Source organism: Microcaecilia unicolor, chromosome 3 (genome assembly GCF_901765095.1).
Source record: "Microcaecilia unicolor chromosome 3, aMicUni1.1, whole genome shotgun sequence".
Taxonomy (NCBI): Eukaryota; Metazoa; Chordata; class Amphibia; order Gymnophiona; family Siphonopidae; genus Microcaecilia; species Microcaecilia unicolor.
In genome coordinates this window covers 200,608,069-200,615,061 of record NC_044033.1, presented here as the reverse complement: position 1 = coordinate 200,615,061, position 6,993 = coordinate 200,608,069, and positions in this window count along the sequence as shown.

The window sequence follows — 6,993 nt, the reverse complement described above, 5'->3', positions numbered from 1 at the left end:
GAGCTACAACTGAACAAGGTGTGAGCAAAATCTAAATAAATAAATTCATCAGGAGGTTATCTATAGAAAGACAGCACTGGAAAGGATCTAAGGGCTCATGTACAATCATAGAGAGAGATTATTTTTTATATATATATATTTTAGATTTAGCTCAGGACTTTTCATTGGAGTAGCTCAAGATGAATTACATAAAGGTACAGAATTAATTTGGTCCACTCCCAAACCTCCAGATAGGATCCACTCTACCAAAACTGTTGAATGTTATTAATTTTGTTTTGTAATCTGCTTTAATACTGTTGCACTAAGTGGTATATTAAGTTAATAAATCACATCAACATGATTGCCTAACCTGAACTGAAAAATCTCCAATGATAGCAACTCCTCTAACTCACTGGACAATTTGTTTCAATGCCTAAATCCCAGTTAGGAAGCTCTTCCTTATGGTCTACTGTACCTAATTCAACTCTGCTGTAATAAACGTTAATTACATCTTGTCCTTTCCTCAACAGAGAGGTCGAACTACTCATTGCTACCCACATCTATCTTATGTGAAGAACGCAAGCAGGTCACTCCTCAGTTTTTTTCCTCTCCAAATAAAATTCCGCTCCTTCTGCCAATCTACACGGATCTTTTAGCAGTTTTGCTCCATTTAAAAGAATTCTCTAGGGGTAACAGTTGCTGAGTGCAGAGGAGTAGGCTAATGGTTAAAGCAGCAGGCTATGAACAAGAAAGACCAGGTTCAAATCCCACAGCAGCTTCTGGATCAAGTAACTTAACCCTCCATGCCTTGGGTCTGATGTTGGGGCAGGTTCTGGCAGCATTGATAGTCTGGATAATGTCCCAGTCTCCCCCCCCCCCTCATGTTGGGCAGCAGTGACAGGTGGGCCTCACCCTGCACAGGAGAAGGTAACAGCAAACCACTCCTGTGTCTTGCCAAGGAAGTGAGGGAGGGTCATTCTGTGGTCACCAGGAGTCATTTTGACTCAAAGGCACATCTGGCTCTGGAACAGCTGCTGTGTTGTAGGAAAGTCTTCTGGAATTATGCCATTTCCTTTAACTGTATTATTTATTTGTCAAGTTTGAGATACTGCTACCTTATATTGACATCCAAAGGAAGGTACAATAAAAACAAACCAGTTGCTATTCTGCTGGCAGTTGTCATTGTTTTTTTTTTTAATGCTGACCACAGCCGGCAGAATTATGCCCCAATATTTCAATGGCAGGCTATGTCTGGACACTAGCATCTGACCAGATACAGTCAGGCTGTCAGCTCTTAAGTGGGTCCTGGCTGATATTCAGCTGAGACCTGCATAAGACCCTTATGCCGGTCTTGGCTGAATGTCGGCTGGGACCCACATTAGTGGAATGTGCACCCCCCCCCCCCCCCCACTAGCTCTGATGCTTCTCCTTCCCTCCCACCCAATACCAGCCTCAATCCCCCTCCCCCCAAGTTACAAAAGGCCCCCTGACCCTACCGTACTCCCTGGTGGTCTAGTGGGGCAATGGGGGAAAGAGCAAACCCCTCTTGCTCCTGCCTTTAGCAGCTCAATAGTAGCTTAAATAGAAAACAACTTACGCATCTAGTTTTTCCTACATAAGCACACAACTGTGGAACGCACTACCAAAAGCCTTGAAAATGACGTACAACCACCTAAACTTCCGGAAATCACTAAAAACCAACCTGTTTAAAAAGGCATACCCTACCGATCCAACTTAAATGCCTAATCTCTGCAACACAACCAAAGTAAAGCACGTAATGGACATAACACAACTCTTCCGTTCTCCGATTCCCTAATGTGGCTGTGCCACATGAACTTGATCTTACCACAACATCACCCTGTATTTGTTCACACCGGAGCCTGCAAAGGCCTCTCCGGTACTATGTAAGCCACATTGAGCCTACAAATAGGAGGGAAAATGTGGGATACAAATATAACAAATAAATTTAAAAAAAATGGCTCTCATGGCCAGGGAAAAAGGTAGGTCTGGTGAGGAGGGGAGGGGGAAGCTGGTCCTTGTGTTGGGAGGAATTAAGAAGGAAATCAGAGTTGGTGTCAGGTGGAAGAGAAGGGGGACAGGATGGAAATTAGAGTTGCTGCTAGGTGCGAGGGAGGGAGGAGGGTCAGCGCTCACTGAAGTGGGAGGGCAGGGCAGCTAGGCTGGTACCCAGAAGTTGATGATATTGACATGAAGATATTATTGATAAAATGCTGATGTTGGGATAACGATGTTCATAATGATAATAATGATGGATTATCAAGATGTTGGAGCTTATAAATATTTAACATCATATTAGTTGAATGTTCTAATGCATGCTTATTAAGTGAATCATTAGTATTATGCTAACATTGTATTTTATCTTTAGTATTTGAATTCCAGTGCTGCTAAGTGTATATTTTTGATACTGTTTCACGGTAGTTCTATTATTAGGTTTCAATTTACTGTTTTCAAGTTTACCTCATTTATTGTATTTAGTTTATTCTTGGTTATTTTACTATTGTTATGCGGTTAACAAAATTGTAAGTTTTATGTTAAACTGTACCTGCTACACACCGCCCTGGGTGAATCTCTTCATAAAGGTGGTTAGTAAATCTCAATAAATAAAATAAATAATAAAATAAAATGCTACTGACGGGGGCTATGTTGGTGATAATAAAGAGTGGGATGATAATGTTAATGCTTATAATGGGGGTAATGAGAATACTATTGACAAAGAACTGGCGATCTTTTCTGTTCTTAATGTTCTTTTTAAATTGTAAAACCGCTCTGACTAGTTTGACAAAATAGGGTGGTATATCAAGTATTTTAAACTATTAAATTAGAGGACAATGACGGTAATGTTGCAGAAGATTAAATACATTTTCATACAATAGAAGTAACCCCTGCACGTTTATCTCATGCATATTCATTGTGGATAGCCTGAAAACCTGGTTGTCTTGAGTATGTCCCCATGCTCTAAATACATTGATCCTACAGCGTCCTTAATCTGGAGCCCGTCTTCCATTGCTCTTTTATTGTGACTAAATAAAGGGCAGATATGAACACATCAACAATGACCCCAACAGACACTTTATAACAAATGGAGGTTTATGGTTGTTTGAGTGGTGGATAAGCAGATTCTTGAAGGCTGTAAGAACGTGCAAGGATTTAACCTCATGTCCAGGATCTCATCACTGTAGAATATTTCCACCATTCCATCCTTATCACTGCCACCATTTGCACAATTGTGTCTTTATGGACAGGATTATTCTCAACGTAGCCGTCAACATAATTTACAACTTCATGCGCATTTATTGTGAGCATCCTGAAAACCTGACTGGTTGGGTGTATCTCAAGGACTGGGTTGAGAACCTCTGATTTAGAGGAAGAGTCTGAACAACGCACTGGCAAATGTTAACCATGCCCAGTTTTTCTTCTGCTCACTCACGTTTTGGGTTGCGTTTTTTAAAACACTTTGTAACAAGAATGGTCAGTGGTTCCCAACCGTTATTTAGAAAGAGGGCACTTTCTAATGCTTCATCTTTCCCCTGTGTTGTCTTAGGGTCTGATGTATGAATAGACCCTCACCAGGTCCTTTAGTACCTTGCTCTCATTCGCTTTTCTTCTTCTTCAGGATGTTAATTAAAGGGGCAGTGGTTGAAGTTTGTTCTCTAAGAAACTGGTAACGTTTTCAACTAAAATGAGGGTTTGCTCTTTTCAGGGCAGTTGACCATAGGAGACTGCTCCTTCCCTGTATATTTCCTCAGGGTGTAATGTCCTCTTTCCTTTCTCTTATCTTTGTCTCCTTGTCTTTGAATGTTTGCCCCATTCTCTTCCTTCACCTCTCCCTCTCTAAACTCTACCAGTTAGCAGAACAGAGGTGGTTAAACACAGAATCAGGTTGCAACACTTGGAGTCAAAGTCAGATTCAGACCTTTCACAAAACTTCCTTTGTGAAACTTCCCAAACCTTCATGATTTTGACCCATCATCCCACCCCTTTCAACTCCTCCCTCCCTACTCTACTGTAACACTGTCCTGGATCATGCCTTGTGTCTTACGTAAAGAACACTTTCTGTAAACTCCAGAATCCTGATCATTCCACACCAGTGACTGCTGTGAACAATCTTTCCCCTGCTCCTTCTAACAAATTGGGGGGGGGGGGGGGACCAGGCTATTTATCATTGCCGCCTCCAGCCAATCTAGATTCTGCCTCTCTCTTTCTGTCCATATACCATTCTAGTTGCCTGACATCCTGTGAAATGATCTACCCAGGTTAATCTGCCTCCACATTTCAGCTTAGGAAGAATAAATCCAGCAACAGTGGGGACTGGAGGAAAAGGTGAGGGTTTCTGTGTTGGCTCAGCTGGATAACAGATGCTGTAGATGAGACACTTTAATTGGACTTCTCAGAACCTGAAGCTGTGTGATGATGGTGCCCATATCACATTTTACACTTTTTCATATAGTTCTTCCATCCATTCAGAAGCACAGATGTGTCAGCTTTCTTTGAAATGTCTAGAACATAAGATTTGAAGGTGAGGAAGCTCAGCAATTCTATTTCAGGCATGCCTTGGTGGGGAGGTGGGAGCTTCTCCTTGAAATATCACTTTGTTTTTTTTTATATGGCAGCAGGGCTGTCTCATGAAGGCAGCACATCTGCCTGGGTATCACTGGAGCATCTCCAGGAGGTGACATAGATGGGAGGAGGCTGCATCACCCCCTTTCTGCCTCACCCCTCTGCCCTCATGTGTCCCTGGGAGAATAAAGGATGGGAGATGCTGAAGGACACCAACAGCTGCCACAATTTTGAAGTGTAAAAGGGGAGGGGGGACTATAAGTAAAGAAGTAGGTTTGAGGGGAAGGAGATTCAGAGAAAGCACCAAGGCTGCTAAACTAACCCAAGAGATTCTGGTTCGAAATGTGCCGCAATCAATTTTGTTCAGATTCATTTCTATTTTGTTAGGAATAAAAACAATGCAAACGCTCTCAGGGAGATAAATGGCCAGTTCTCTGGTAGGGCAGCCAGTGTCTTCCTGCCAAAGTCACATTTCTCTCTTCTTTCTCTGTTTATTTCAATTTGAATTATAAACCACTTTGTTGTTTTCAAACTAATGGTGGTTTATCAAGTGTAATGTAAATAACAGAGGAGCCCACGCAGCAAAGTGCACTCAAGCTGTGTACAGGGTTAGGCAGCTGTAGGGCACAATTTTGTGCACAAACTAATCCTGCATAAAGCTTTGTTTAGACACTAGTGCACAGCACATTTAAAGTCACAGTGATGAGGCTAATTCATTATGCTGCAGTGATGGAGAGAAGGGTGCACAAGAGTTTTAAAGGCTGAGTACAGTGTCGGGGCTTTAATGCCTAGTCTGAGGAGGTGAAGAAGGGCTCCATGTTCTTCTGCAGTACCATATGTGAGTATTTAATGCCTGGTCTTGTTTATCTTGCACAAATTCAGAACCCACCAAGTTTTATCTTGGCCTCCAGGAACAGCATAGATTAAAAAAAAAAAAACCCAACAGAGTAGGGAAGTGTTGGTTCCACACGAAGGGCAGCTATGTCCATGCACAGGTCAGAGCAGGAAAAAAAAAAAGTATTTTTTTTTTTCTTTGTGCTTCCTTTGGCTTCACACCTGGGCAGGTGTCTGTGCTACCCACCCTATATCTGCTGACATGGTGTGTTTCTTTTCTTTTACCTTTCTTTCCTGATACAAATTGTGTTTCTTTCATTTTCAGATTATTACTATTAACTGCCTACATTGGTATATCAACATTTTAATAAACTTTGAATGCTATCTTGTGCAAAAATATCACCATTGTAATACTAGTGTGCATTGAATAGCATTCCAGGCATGTGCAGATACATTTCTCTGTTCAGACATGCACTCGGCATCATATGCACATGCATCCAGTCTGCTCTGCCTGTTTTGTGCACAAGTTCTGCATGGATCTTATTTGCAAATAATGTGTTAGAAAGCCATGTGCTAAGCCAGCAGCGCATGGCTGTAATGCAAGCTTGCTCCATTGGGCCCAGCATTAGAAACCTTCAGCCTGTTACTCAGGAACATAGGAGTCAACTTTTCAAAATGATTGGAGTGCTCAACTTGCCACACATTACCAAGTGGAGGAGCGGCCTAATGGTTAGAGCACCAGTCTTGCAATCCAGAGGTGGCTGGTTCAAATCCCACTGCTGCTCCTTGTGCTCTTGGGCAAGTCACCTAACCCTCCATTACCTCAGGTACAAACTTAGATTGTGAGCACTTCTGGGACAGAGAAATATCCAGAGTACCTGAATGCAACTTCAGCTACTACTAAAAAAGGTGTGAGCAAAATATAAATAATGCCTGTAAAAAGGAAACAAAAGGCAGGGTGATGGGCACAACTGGCCAGGCCATATTTAGAAGTAGAGCACAGCAGGTGGTGCCCACATTGGAAAGACTGAGGGCTAAAGGAAGAGCTCAGGAAACACTGAATGTTCCACCAGTCTCTCTTCCTCCCCAACATCACCTCATCCCCACCGCTATACTCCACCTCACTTTTCTTCTCTTTCTTCCCCCCACCCACAGCCATAAATCCTTCTAGCCAGTCCAGCCTTTCCTATCCATACCACCCACAGTCGGGCACCATGACTGCTTTATTTTTGTGAAAAAGGAACATAATGTTCCTCTCCATTTCTCTTTCAATTTGAGACTTGACTATAGGTCCTCTCCATTACAGAACCTTTTCAGACCATGGCATCACATTCTGCCAAAACTCCCTCTGCTCCCATCAGTAAAATAACTTGTATAGCCTGGTGAACGTAGGGCTGGAGGAGAACAGCAATAAAAGTAATATTGTGAGGTATTATCTTCTACAACCGGTATCCAACCCTTTAGAAGTCAGATGAGAGGAATGTTTTAGATGAGGGGATGATGGAGTTGACCCTGGCAAAGACCATGGGGTCTGAAAACACCAGTAAACTTCAGGAAAATGCAGACCATGTGAGGACGGAAAATATCAGGAGGAGACGCCAA